The sequence below is a fragment of the Schistocerca piceifrons genome, chromosome 4 (genome assembly GCF_021461385.2).
Source record: "Schistocerca piceifrons isolate TAMUIC-IGC-003096 chromosome 4, iqSchPice1.1, whole genome shotgun sequence".
NCBI classification, from domain to species: domain Eukaryota; kingdom Metazoa; phylum Arthropoda; class Insecta; order Orthoptera; family Acrididae; genus Schistocerca; species Schistocerca piceifrons.
Window position 1 is genome coordinate 252,146,210 of NC_060141.1, and position 15,188 is coordinate 252,161,397.

Below are 15,188 nucleotides of genomic sequence, written 5' to 3' on the forward strand. Positions count from 1 at the left end.
TTTTCAACCAAAACTTCCCTTAAAACATGTGTAGCTTTACTTATTGAACGCCCATTTTACTTCGTTTCTGTTCAACATTCGCCGTCCAGATAACCAATAACATCTGCTACAACGTTTATTATGTTGAAAGACAATTCAGTTTTCCACCCTGGCTGTTCTGCTGTACAATCACTATAATTTGTGCCACGATCTGCTGTTTATTTTCAAGTGCGTACTCCTACACTCGTAAATTTACACCATTACCTTTTGTGGGTGTATATAAATGTACATCTCTCATTTTAATACGTAGCTGCTGCCGTCTACGCTTTAAAATAACATTCTGCCGTAGTGGTTTCCTTTTGTAAACGTAAAAACTCGTATTGCGCAGTACATTGCGCGACCCAGGTTGATAAAACACTGTCCAGTTTACAGTAAACAACCGTTCAAAGCTATGCTGACAAACAGTCTCCATTGCCCAGCTGATCGCACCTATTGATATATGCTGGAGACACTGGTTATCCACTTTTGCGTGAAACGAAACCGCACACCTGGCTCAGCGGAACCATGGAATGGTGCCATTCGAAAGTAATCACCACACGCGCTAAGAGATTTATTCTACTGGGAGACGATATGATAAATTCCTATTTCCTGGAACGTGGTCGGCCGCCGCTGACGGATCGAATCGAGAATTGCTCCCGCTTTTGCATTTCCTCGTCCGATTGAAACCGACGTCCATACATCCCTTTCTTCGGGTCGCCAAATATGAGAAAATCACACGGTGAACGATCCTGTCCGTACGGAGAATGTTGCAATGTTTCCCAACCAAAGCCCTCATCCGATTGACAGTGAGGGGGCGGTTGTTATCGTGCGACGGGATGCTTCTTCTGTTAAAGTTCCTCGACCTCGAGCGTGGAACCACAATCAGTGCGCAGCGGTGCAAAGGCAATTGCAGAAACTACGACGCGCTGTAAGTCAGAATGTCCAGGAATGCTATCGGACCGAATCTCCTGTTGCACGGTAACGTCCGGGCCCACACTGCCCATCAGGCGAAGTCTACGCTACAGCGATTTGTTTTGGTATCACTGCAACATCCTCTGCGTAGCCCGTTTCTTTCACCGTGTGATTTTCACATTCTTGGCGACCGAAAGAAAGACGTGCATGGACATCGGTTTCAGTAGGACTGTGAAGTGGTTGTGAATTCGTCAGCGCCCAACCACATTCTCTTCGCTGTTGACAGCAATGTTATAGTCACTGAGAAAACAAGAGAACTCCTTGCAGAGAAAGCAAATGAAACTCTCAAGGAATTTTACGATTCGTCAATAAGCTATAAAGTGACATTGAACATAAAGAAAACTAAAGCCATGAATTTCAGTTTCAAGAGGGAAAATGACAATGTTAAATTAAATGTAGATGACACCTGTATAGACTGTGTAACAAATGCAAAAGTGATGACTGGGTGTTGTGTGATGTCCTTCGGTTAGTTAGGTTTAAGTAGTTCTAAGTTCTAGGGGACTGATGACCATAGATGTTAAGTCCCATAGTGCTCAGAGCCATTTGAACCATTTTTTGAAATGCAAAATTTCTAGGAATGAATATTGATTCTCAGTTGAAGTGGTGTGAACACACAAAGGTACTTAAAAACAGAATGTCATCAGTGTATTATGCCCTTAGAATCCTATCAACAGTGTGTAACTAGTCATATGGACGCTCAATTCTTAGCTACAGCGTTCTTTTTTGGGGATCAAATGCACAAAATATGAACAGTTTTCAAACTCGAGAAAAGAACCATAAGAATAATAACCAAAAGTAGTAGTCCAGCTCATTGTAAAGATGTGTTCAAAACGCTGGGGATTTTAACTGCTACGTGTGAATACATTTACCAGTCAGTTGTGCACATCAGAAATAAAAAATGTTCAAATGTGTGTGAAACCTTATGGGACTTAACTGCCAAGGTCATCAGTCCCTAAGCTTACACACTACTTAACCTTAATTATTCTAAGGAGAAACACACGCACACCCATGCCCAAGGGAAGACTCGAACCTCCGCCGGGATAAGCGACACAGTCCATGACTGCAGCGCCTCAGACCGCGCGGCACATCAGAAGTAACATTGGTTCAAATGGCTCTGAGCACTGTGGGACTTAACTTCTGTGGTCATCAGTCCCCTAGAACTTAGAACTACTTAAACCTAACTAACCTAAAGACATCACGTACATCCATGCCCGAGGCAGGATTCGAACCTGCGACCGTAGCTGTCGCGCGGTTCCAGACTGTAGCGCCTAGAACCGCTCGGCCACTCCGGCCGGCAATAACATTGGTAATTACTGGACAAACAGCTCTGTTCATGACCATGGAACAAGAGCTAGACTAAACTTACATTTACCAAGAAAAACTAAATATAAAACTGAAAACAGTATTTTTTACCAAGGAATAGAACTGTACAATAAATTACCAAAAGTGATTAAATAAATTGCAAAAATACACTTATTTAAAAAGGCAGAAAAAAGTACCAGTTATGCAATACATTTTATACATTGAAGGATTACGTAGATAAAACAGAGTTGGGTTTTGTTAAAAAAAGTTGTAAGTATTAATAATAATAATAATAATAATAATAATAATAATGATTATAAAACATCCAACAATACCCATAACACTTTGACACTGTTTTTTGCCTTCTTTTTTTGTTTTCTAGAAAAACTTACCTCAAAGCTATGCACCTCTTCCTCTTTCTGATCTCAACATCTCACTCATTAAAGAGGGATGCTGACTCAGTGTTTCAGGATAGCAAATGGGAAGCTACGGTAGAGAAAATAGCCCAGAGATCACCAGTGTGTGTGTGTGTGTGTGTGTGTGTGTGTGTGTGTGTGTGTGTGTGTGTGTGCAGTGACTGATAGTGAGATATGAATGAGCAATATGGCATTACATTATTTAATAAGTTATTTGTGAAAAAGTATTGTATACCAGGAATAAATCCAATGATCGTCTCCAACTAGAAGACTGTAAATATATGTATATACGAATTAGTTTATTTTAAATTGGTCTAAACTTGTAAATACTTTGACATATTCTATATCCTTGTAAAAAGAGATCTACGGATGAATAAAACTACCACTACACTACTACTACTACTACTACTACTACTTCTTCTTCTTCTTCTTCTTCTTTTTCTTCTTCTTCGTCTGCATTCCACGAAACAGGAACTGATAGTCTCGTCCCCCAGAGTGATAAATGTCTTAATGCGTGTCGTGATTACTTTTGAGTGGAACCTATTGTATGATCCCGTTGTGGCGGGTGTTCGGTTTTCATGTGACTGCCCCTCATTTACATTTTGTCGGTTCCACCTGCACACACAAATATATTCACGGTTACGTCATGTCATACAGTAACTCATTCTGTAAAATGATGTCAAACCCTTAAAACATACGCTTCCAGGCATCGAAATTTAAAATTTTCACAAGCTGTGCGAGGTTGTAAGTTGTCATGGAACACCACTCATGTAATGGCAGGCAGTCTGGGCATTTAAACCGTTCCATTTTATCAAATACTCCGCTAAAACTCTACGCTACGTAGTTCTGTGTGTTCGCTCGACATATTTAGCTTTATCGACTATATTCGTAACTCTTCCTTTCTTGCATGTCTATAGTATTTGTAGTACTTTGGTGGCCTCCGAAGTAGTGTGGGCTGCCTTTGCAGATGTGTTTCCACTACGTAATTATTATTCTGAGTCCAACCTACTGCGCTCTCTAAATCTAATGCCTAAATTACGACCCGTCTGAACTGTATAAAATCGATCACATTTGATTTTGTAGATCTCATAGCTTGGCAGTGTGTCCACTTGCGTGTTTGTTTGTTTGGCGTGTCAGCCTATCCAGTGTATGCTCAACATGGAAACTGAGGTTTACTTTTCTAAAAAGTAAAAAAATGCGAGATTCTGTCTGATATTTTACCAATATACCTTACTGAGGCTTAATTGGTTTTCGTCGCTACTTCATTATCTTTAGCCGAGGTAATCTACGTATCAGTTGTATGTCTACTTTTCTTTAATGTGTATTCTATCTCTTACTAACGGTTTGAAACAGCTGTTTCGTTGCCTGTCGCAGTTACACATTTAAATGACTTATGTACATTTGTATACACCAACGTAGGGTGAATGTATAAATTTACGGTATGGGAGTACGCATTTGAATAACGGCTAAAACATGGTGTATATTACAATGAGTGTATAAATAGTCAGGTAGGAAAATGGAATTATCATTCAATAAATTTGTGACACCAGAAAGTTTAAAGAAACTTACTTACGTTACCGTCGTATCAATCAGTTTGTCAGCATATTCCAATTGTTTCCTGTGCCATACAGATTGTATGAAAAATTTATGTCACTGTCGAAATGCTCTATGACTACCTATTCAGATCTATGTATTCCTTGCAGTTTGACTACTGTAAGTGGTCCAACTGCCGAATTAGCTAATCGTGAATACTGCAGCATATAGCATTTTCATGTGATTGCTGTAAAAGCGGGACAGATGACGCGGGGAGGGGGGGACTGACATCGCACTTCCAAGAAATTCCTTAGTAGACTGTTGTGCGCGCGACGATCATTGTTGTTGTTGCAGCTGCCGGTGAGATCATCTTATTCGCAAGTTTTTGTACTTCAGGAGTGGAAAATAGAAGGGAGATTTAAGAAATCAGAATTTCGAGACCAAGGTAAGTGAAGCAAATTCCTTTTTAATAGTAGGTACTAGAGACACGGTGCTGGTAACTTGTAACTCTTATTTAGATTGAGCAATAGAAACATTGTAGGTTATGTGGGCCGAGTAATGGCTTCTTTCGCCAACATCTTTGGTGAAAAAGGGGTGCGGCATCTGTCGCTATGAAAACGGACAGATACTGCGATACTTGCAACGCTAACAGGAGCCCATGCGATTTCGGTTAACAGAAAAATGCCGAGAAAGCGCATTAGGACAACGAACGGGGGAATATGGACTGCAGAAGATCTAATAGAGGCCGTGAGACTAGTCGAAGACGAAGATAATGCTAAAAGGAAAGCAGCTTGAATGAAAAATATACCAGAACGAACATTAAGAGTATGACTTCCTAAGTGCAGTTTCAAAAAACAGGGTACAGACCATCATCATATTTGGTCGAAGATGCAGAAAGGAAATTAGAGTTGCCCATGTAAAGAAATTGCAAGCATATGGCTTTGCTCCCAAACGGTCAGACCTCACGCAAATAGCTTTCAGTTTAGCTAATCAGATGGGTTTGAAAAATAAATTCAATCAAGAAAAGAAAAATGCAGAGAAAAATTAACTTCTCTCATTTTTACCACGCAATGCAGACTGAAGCATCAGAGAAGCGCAAGGGCTCTCTGTTGCCTGAGCGACTGAAATGAATAAGACGAAGTCAATTCTTAACGTTGATCTATTGACAACACCGTAGCCCGAAAACGGGCTTTTTGATAAGCCAGGTATTATCTACAACGTAAACGAAACCGAGAACCATCATACGGCAAATGCAGGACAACACGCACATCGAAAACAGCTAGCGCCACTAGACAATAAAAGATTGCTATGTTAGAAGTTATCAATACTGAATATTAATTACCGACGGATGAGGCACCAATAACACTGTCCGTCTGTTGTTTGAGCAGGGAGAGAGAAAGATTCCAAGCAGAATTTAAGCAAAAACCTCCATCTCTCTGTTAAAATTTACTTGCTAATTTAGTCGTAACTGCTTCCTGTATAACACTACACCAATGGAAGTGACACAGGACTCTTTGTGTTGTTATGTTTCACAGGATGACTGGTACCAAGGCAACTTCCGAAATAACGGATATGCTGAGCTGTTGTACGCATGTGTGACGCTTGTGCTGTATGAAGTGGTCCTCCATAGTCCTGATGGTCTGACCGATGTACGAGATCTCACAAGTGCGTAGGATACAGTACACAACCGCCTTACGCAAACTGAATTCATCCTTCACAAACCCAAAATTGGCCTTCATCTTATATGGTGATCGAAAAATAGACTTCACACCATGTTTCAGCAGAATACGAACAATTCTATTGGAAATACTACCTGCCGCCGGCCGGAGTGGCCGAGCGGTTCTAGGCGCTACAGTCTTGAACCGCGAGACCGCTACGGTCGCAGGTTCGAATCCTGCCTCGGGCATAATGTGTGTGATGTCCTTAGGTTAGTTAGGTTTAAGTAGTTCTAAGTTCTAGGGGACTGATGACCTTAGAAGTTAAGTCCCATAGTGCTCAGAGCCATTTACTACCTGCCGTAGACTTGGGTACGATCTCGTAATTGTCCTTACTCACCCGGTTCTCGGTTAGTCGATAGTACAGCTCGCGTCTGCTCTGTCTTTCTCGTTAACCATTCTGACGAAAGATGAGTTCGAGGTGGGCTGTCTCAGCTGAAAAACTTTCAGAGATGACGAAGGCTCTTTGAACCAAGCACTCCTTCACGCTGAGGTGGTTGGTAACATCTATCAGACTAAAGATATCTGTTAATGTGGTTTAACTTCCTATAAAGGGCATTTTCCATTCTACAATAAAGTAGAAGTATGTTCGAAAGATTCAGTGCTTACTACCTGAGCCAATGTAACGTACACACAGTGCTGATCCCATAAAAAGGCTGAGAGAATACAGCCTCCCGAAGAAAACTATCGTTGTTGCAGAATGGTGTCAGGAGTCTTAACTTTTATTGTTCTGTCTCTCGTAGATTGTACGGTTCACCGAAGATCCGCAACGAAGGGTCTTCTCTTAAGCCTACTGCCAGTACACTGTTGCTCCGACATTGGCCTGCCTTGTAGCAAAACACCTTACCACACTTTTGAGCTTACTGGTATGTCGGTTTGTATATTATGTGAGGTACACGGCGGATTTGTTCCTTCGATTGCAGGGCTTGCGTTTGAATGACTGGTATTTTAGTGAAATTTTATGTGGTCTTTTTCACTCGCGTTCCTCTGTCCCATTCGTTATGCTTAAGTGACGTTAGATTTGATGTTGAATTAACTAATCCACTTCGACGTCTATTGAGTTTTTATTCAGTGACCAGTTCTAAGAGCAGCCAGATGCAGTTGCGTTGGGGAACCCTCTTTCACCTATTATTGCTAATCTGTTTGTGAAATATTTCGGCTTGAAACCTAAATACCATTTTAGATAGAGAGACTATACTTTTGTTATTTGGCCTCATGACAGCGATAATTCGAAAAGCTGATTAAACATCTGAATTCAGTCCACACGAATTATGGCTTCGCTATGAAGGTGGTAAAGGATGGCTGTTTGTCTTCCTTAAAGTTGTGGCTAGGAGGAAGGTTGATTGTATGTTGGGACATGCCATTTACAGGAAGTCAACTGACAGTAAATTCTATCTTCGGGCAGATAGCTGTCAACAGTGCGGCTCAGCGTAAAAAGCTACTTCGTCCATTGGTTCACAGGGCGCACGTCGTCTGAGACCCTGAAAAATAATCAGTTGAGTAGCTCACCTTGAAGTGAATTTTCGCCAGAATGGTTTTAGTGAAAGACAGATCAGACACGCGTAGCGCTATCGAACAACCGTGAATCCGTCAGTTACGAGATGGCACCCAAGTCTAGGGCCTTTTTGCTATAAGCAGGTACCATTTCCATCAGGATCGGTCGTATTCTGCGGAAACGCGGGATGAAGTATGTTTTTCTACCACAATCGGAGAATAAGATCCTTCTAGAGTCTGTAAGAGTGATAGTGTTTCGTGAGGCGGAAGTATATTACAAGCCGTGCTGTTGTGGCGTGTAATATACACTAAAATAAAAAAAATAAAGAAAACGCACACCACAGAGGAATTATGCGAATGGGACGGAAATCGGTAGATGTGATGTATATGTACAGGCAAAGAATACAGTATCAAAAAAAACTGGATGACGTATTCAAGATAAAATGCTTCACAAACTGAGCAAGGCAATAACGCGTAGGTTCACCTCTGGCCCTTATGTAAGCAGTTATGTGGCTTGGCATTGATTGATAGAGTTGTTGGATGTCCTCCTGAAGGATATAGTGCATGTAATCTCATCGACTATGCCCCGATGACCAGAGAAGACGTGTCTTGATACGCCCTGGACAGCGGTGGGATACCAATCCGACTGTCGCCCGCCGTACTGGCCAACAGCAAGGAGTAATACTCTTAGGTGCCGTTTCCTTTCATGGTACGACCCCATTACAACACAACTTTATTGCACACCATGACAAGCCATCCTGTGGTTACATTTCAGCAAGATAACGCCCGCCTGCACACAGTGAGAGTTTCTGCTGCTTGTCTTTGTGCTTGCCAAATCCTACTTTGGCCAGCAAGTTCGCCGGATCTCTTCCCAATTGAGAACATTTGGAGCATTATGCGCAGGGCCCGGCAACCAAATCCGGTATTTGATGATCTAACGCGCCAATTGGACAGAATTTGGCGCGATATCCCTCAGGAGGACATGCAACAACTCTGTAAATCAATGCCAAGCCGAATAATTGTTTGCATAAAGGCCAACGCGTTACTGACTTGCCGAGTTTGTGATGCCCTTTCTCGTGAATAAATCATCCAATTTTTTCTGAAATTGTAATAATTTGTTCGTCTGTACGTGTACATTACATCTACCGACTTCCGCCCCATTCGGATAATTTCTTTGTGGTGCGTCTTTGTCTTAGAGTGTACGTTGGTCACATCATCAGGACCGTGGCTGACTGGTGTATAGACCACAAGCGTCACACACACTTGCAACAGCCGAGCGGATCTGCTGTTACAGAACTTTGCCTCGATGTTGGTCATCTATGATGTATAGCAATACAGAGATTCGAGATATCGGAACAGTTTTATTAAGGATGCAGTAGAGATTAAATTAGCCAGCGATCTTATAAATAGAGGCAGACAATTTTTGTAAAATTCTGCTTGGAATCCTGCTCTCTCCCCGGTCGAACAAGGAGCACAGTTAATGCTACATTCTCACCCGTTGATAACTGACGTCAGCTGTCGATAACTTTTGAAGTTCATCATCTTTGGCTGTGTGGTGCTGCTAGATGTTTACGTCGCGTGTGATGTGTTTCTGCTTATGCCGTATGATGGTTCTTGACAGGCGTAGCCTCCTCCATCTACAGATGCCTTACATTTCCTTGGACAGCGCTGTCCCGTTGCATATGTGGCTTCAAAATGATGGGATGTTCCAGCTGTGACAATATCGGCATACGTGTACGACGCCACCCAGCCGCATTCCTGTAAGCTGTTTGAACAACCATTAAGCTTGCATTTGGATCAGTAAGCGTTTTATAGTGCAATGTGGGGTAATTTCGAGCTGAATCATCGTTAACGCCTCAGATATCTAGCTTCGCAAATATCATTAACGTGATACCGTATATGGCTAGATCACATGATTTATGGCGGTATGTCGATGCTAGCTGTTAAACAGCGTGATCCTCCTCTCGCTTTCCGATTCTCCGCCTCCTCTATCGTCCTTTGTTTTGATCTTTTCCCAGTTTTCCGTCTTTCCGACTCCAAGTTATGTGTCTGCGGGGATCACGAAAATGTATTACGTATTGAATCAAATGTAAAAACATGGAGTATTTCATTTACCTGCCGTACACAATGTTCTCTCTTTGCTTTTACACCTTCGATAAAATTTGGAGACCGAGCTCCTGACAATGGTTGCGACTTTGAAAACATAACAGCCACTTTTACGTAGTAGGTATATCTACAATGCAGTTTCCGGAGCATTTCCATAGGCTTGATGGGAACTTATTATCCATCGCCCTTTGACTAATTGATTGATTGATAATTGAGAGGGGTACGGGACCAAATGGCGAGGTCATCAGTCCCGCGAGTTTCAGAAGAAAGAGGGTCTGCTAAAAGTTTACGGATTCTGTCAGGGAGTCAAGTTATAAAATAATGTACATTAAACACATACAGTAAAATCATATGAGACCAAATCTAAAAATTGGAAAAAAGGTGGGCGGTCATGGGACACAGACCGTGAAGACTGCAAAACAAGTCCCAACCACAACCAACCCGCCCCTGCTCCAAAACTAAAGGACAACCTTATATCTGGAAATAAAAACTACTTTCATAGAGGAAACCGAGGACCAGGTCAGCCATCCATGGATCGTCTGCTAATATTAAATTTAAGGAATCAAGAAGACTGTGCTTAACATGAAGGGCCGAAAGAAGGGAACATGCCATCAATATGTGAGATATCGTCAGTCTGGCGCCACAACCACATTGTGGGGGTGGGTCGCTACGTAGAAGGAAACAGTGGGTGAGCCGGGTATAACCAATGCGTAAACAGCATAAAACAGTGGACTCCTTCCGAGAGGAGCGGAAAGAAGAGCCCCAAACTGCAGTAGACTCCTTGATTGTGCGGAGTTTATTGCTGTGAGCAGATGGCATTCCAATGTAGCGCAAAGAGAGATTTGACATAGATCCGCAAACCGGCAGCTGGAATCATGAAAGGAAATGGGGGGTAAGTATCTGCATCTGTAGCCAAACCGTCAGCCAATTCATTCCCTGGGATGCCCTCATGCCTTAGGACCCAGAGAAAGACGACTGAACAGGCGGCACGCTCAAGGACAGAGAGAAGGTCATGGATAGCAGAAACCAAAGGGTGACGAGAGTAGTATCGATCAATAGCCTGCAGGCTGCTCATGGAGTCGGAACAAATTAAAACACTGGAGCGAGGCCTGAGAAACAAAAAGGAGGGCCATGTGAATGGCTAGAAGCTCTGCTGTGAACACACTGCGTGATCCTGGCAACAAATGGTGCTCGAAGCCAGTAGGAGACATGAAAATGTATCCCACCTTATCAGTAGTCTTAGAACCATCAGTGTAGAAGATGGTGGCACCCTGGAACTCCGCAAGGATGACACCAGTAAACCATAGGAGCAACAGATACCTTAGGACCCTGGAATAGATCTGTCCTAATCCGTGGTCTAGGCATCATCCAACGGGGGGTATGGGAGGAAAGACACGGGGTGCAGTCCAGTGAATGCAGATGGAGATCCCGACAGAGGGTTGTGAAGCACATGCCATGTGGCAATAATCCCACCCATGGGCGGGTGTTAGGAGGGAGACATCCCTCATTGACGAAGAGCACAGGGTACACAGGATGGTCAGGGAATTGGCGTATGGCGATTGTGTAAGAGACAAGGAGTTGGCTCCACCGGATGTGTAGAGAGAGAATCCCTGCTTTCGTGAGGAGACTATCAACAGAATTAGTGCGAAAGGCACCAATAGCCAGACTCATCCCACAATGATGAACAGGGTCAAGGAGTTTCAAAGTGAAAGGAGCTGCTGAGTCATAAACCAGTCTGGACAAGACCATAGCACGGTAAAGATGGAGAAGAGTGGAACGGTCTGCACCCTTAGATGTGTGTGCCAGGAGGCGGAGAGCATTAAGCTTCCGCATGCATGTAGTCTTTAGGTGGCAAATGTGGGGCAGCCATGTCAGCTTTTTATAAAAAATAAGACCCAAGAAACGGGACTGTGCTACAACATCGAGGAAGTGGTTGTCTAAATAAAGTTCTGGATCGGGGTGTGCTGTGGGTCGGCGACAAGTCGCTGACCGTCAGAGTGACCGCCTAATGCAGAAGTGATACTCATAGCTGAATACCGTCGAATACACTTAATGTCCCATTTGACTATTGCTCGACACCATGAAAATCAGCTGTGGGTGATCCAGACGATCCTTGCTGGCAGTGCGCCTACAACGTCTTCTCCGATTTCAACTGGTGTATGATCCGTCTATTCGCCAGTTCCCTTCTTTAACTCTTTGACTATAGTGCTTCCGAGGGGGGGGGGGGGGGGGGGTGAGATGGCTGTGGGAGGGACGGCCCCCATCGGAAACAGAGACACGGGGCACGAGTGCCTGGTCCCACTCACCTGCCCTGCTGACCCGATTATTACGGTCACCATATATTATTAGTGTCGGTCCAGCTGATGTCCATTAGGTTTTTAGCCTTTTCACGGTTAGTATTCCGAATCTCCCAGCTAGATGGCGTTCTTTGTAGCTGTCCTCGCCCTTAATTGTACTGGCGGTAGGTCAGATGCAGGACGGGTTTGTTTCGCCACACATCTGTGGCGAAACAAACTCGTCCTGCATCTGGGAGACCCATTGTATGCTCTGATTTACTTACCCATAACTTGTATTTTATCATTAACTTAATTCCTAACTGTGGCATAAATCTTGTTTTCAGTGCCTCAACTTACCACTCCTACATACTTTCATAATCCGATCACATTTCTGGCGGACGTCACTAACTCCAGATAAATTAGCTCTTGACAGAGGGCTGATGAGTTCCCTGTTTAGTCCCTTACACAATCCAGCCAACCAGCCGCCTGTTCATCGGAGCTAGACAAACAATACCATGATCTCCTCGTGGTGTAATTCTTTGGAAAGGAACGGTGATTACTATTCTTGCTACACTATCTACCTCCCTTTCTGCAGTCTTAGCGCTTCAGCCAGCTATATGTGAAATCTGTCGGAACGGTGCTCCCATGTCCCTCATGCCATTTATTCGACCTTTGTCAAAGTCCGAATGACGGCGACTGGCTGCACGTGCCCTCCCTCTGGTAATGGTGTGTTGCAGTCTCCACCTGAAATGTTCCAACAGCTTATGAGGTACCCATTAGCTAGCATCTACTCATATCGTTCTTCATTGGTAAAACAATCTCTAAAAAAGGATGAAATTTTAATTAATATATCCATCAACCATAGTGCCGGGTTCGTTCAAGACGTTCATTGTGTAATATTTTCCATTTCCATGAATGTATTTGTGAGTGCTCTTACTTTGCCTATCGACAGCACGAACTGAATGAACTTCTGTAACAGTCACGGCTGCGAATGAGGGAGAACAATGAAAATTAGTTATTCATTGTCCTCATTATAATAACTGTATCATTAATTGACCGAGGATGAATTCAAAATGTAAACTATGAACAATCTTCTTGACGATATCGAAGAAACACACAAGCTTTAGGTATTGATGCGATGCCTGTAGCAAATGCACTGAAAAGTAATGGCAGTATTATTGTTTATTCAAGCATTCGTTCCTTCGTGCGTAGACCACTATGTGAAGTGTCTGTATGCACAATACACCGGGCGATCAAACAATTTCCGTTTGAGGGCCTAGCTACAGCTTGTATTCAACGTAGTTTGACTCCGATGCGGGTATACAGGGTGTTACAAAAAGGTACGGCCAAACTTTCAGGAAACATTCCTCACACACAAAGAAAGAAAATATGTTATGTGGACATGTGTCCGGAAACGCTTACTTTCCATGTTAGAGCTCATTTTATTACTTCTCTTCAAATCACATTAATCATGGAATGAAGACACACAGCAATAGAACGTACCAGCATCACTTCAAACACTTTGTTACAGGAAATGTTCAAAATGTCCTCCGTTAGCGAGGATACATGCATCCACCCTCCGTCGCATGGAATCCCTTATGCGCTGATGCAGCCCTGGAGAATGGCGTATTGTATCACAGCCGTCCACAATACGAGCACGAAGAATCTCTGCATTTGGTACCGGGGTTGCGTAGACAAGAGCTTTCAAATGCCCCCATAAATGAAAGTCAAGAGGGTTGAGGTCAGGAGTGCGTGGAGGCCATGGAATTGGTCCGCCTCTACCAATCCATCGGTCACCGAATCTGTTGTTGAGAAGCATACAAACACTTCGACTGAAATCTTCAGGAGCTCCATCGTGCATGACCCACATGTTGTGTAGTACTTGTAAAGGCACATGTTCTAGCAGCACAGGTAGAGTATCCCGTATGAAATCATAATAACGTGCTCCATTGAGCGTAGGTGGAAGAACCTAAAATGAGCTCTATCATGGTAATTAAGCGTTTCCGGACACATGTCCACATAACATCTTTTCTTTATTTGTGTGTGAGGAATGTTTCCTGAAAGTTTGGCCGTACCTTTCTGTAACACCCTGTATAAGCGACGATACGTAGGCAAGGGATTAGTGTGGCATTCGTGTCTTTCCGACGTGGATGCGAAAAATGCGGAAAAGTGAGTTACGGCAACGTTATTACCAAATGCACCAAAACAGACCAATGCGCTATTATTCTTTTCTTGGCTACCGAAAGACAAACACTGGTAGACATCCATCAGAGAATGAAGAATGCGTGTGGGCAGCATGCCTGTCTGAAACCACTAATACAGAGTGGTGCTGCTGCTGCTCCACGATAGCGCACGTCCCCGTATCGCAAATGTCGTAAAGCAGAAATTATGCCAACTCAAGTGGAAGACACTCTAGCACCAGCCCTATAGTGCTGTCCAACCTGGTACATCGGTGATGTGATCGCCTCAATGCTTGCAGAGATTTTGCCTGATCGGTGTATCAATTCTAGACTGTACGGCCTTCGAACGGAAACGTTTTCCTCGCTCCTTATATCATTCTCGAAACAATCTCATAGGCTGTGACAAAGCAATTTCTTCTCGATATCCTCTTGTTCCCCATCTCCTGCCTTCCACAATTCAAAAATGGTTCGAATGGCTCTGAGCACTATGGGACTTAACATCTGAGGTCATCAGTCCGCTAGAACTTAGAACTACTTAAACCTAGCTAACCTAAGGACATCACACACATCCATGCCCGAGGCAGGATTCGAATTCGCGACCGTAGCGGTCGCGCGATTCCAGACTGCAGCGCTAGAACCGCTCGGCCACACCGGCCGGCCCCACACTTAATTCAAATTCTTGTGCATAACTTGAAGCACTAGAACTTCTAGGAGAAAATATGTTGCGGAGATATGGCTAAACTATAACCTGAGGTTGTTTCCAGAATTAATGTTCACTCGGCGGTGGAGTGTGCGCTAAGCCACGACTCCGCAATATCCTTATTCCAGGGGTGCTGCCCGCAGCTCGTGGTCGTGCGGTAGCGTTCTCGTTTCCCACGCCCGGGTTCCCGGGTTCGATTCCCGGCGGGGTCAGGGATTTTCTCTGCCTCGTGATGACTGGGTGTTGTGTGATGTCCTTAGGTTAGTTAGGTTTAAGTAGTTCTAAGTTCTAGCGGACTGATGACCATAGATGTTAAGTCCCATAGTGCTCAGAGCCATTTGAACCAGGGGTGCTAGACTCGCTGCAATGCGGGAGGATTTCTGTGAAGTTTCGGAGGTAGGAGGTGCAGTACTGTCGGAAATAAAGCAGTGAGGATGCTCATGTGTTGTGCTCTGATAGCTCAGTTGTTGGAGCAC

General features: G+C 43.7%; 1 protein-coding gene across 2 annotated transcripts in view; it reads left to right on the forward strand.

Moving 5' to 3' along the window:
- Positions 1–15,188, forward strand: part of LOC124795534 (glycosyltransferase 25 family member) — an 869,126-nt gene that overhangs the window by 507,378 nt on the left and 346,560 nt on the right. The gene's annotated exons all lie outside the window — the stretch shown is intronic.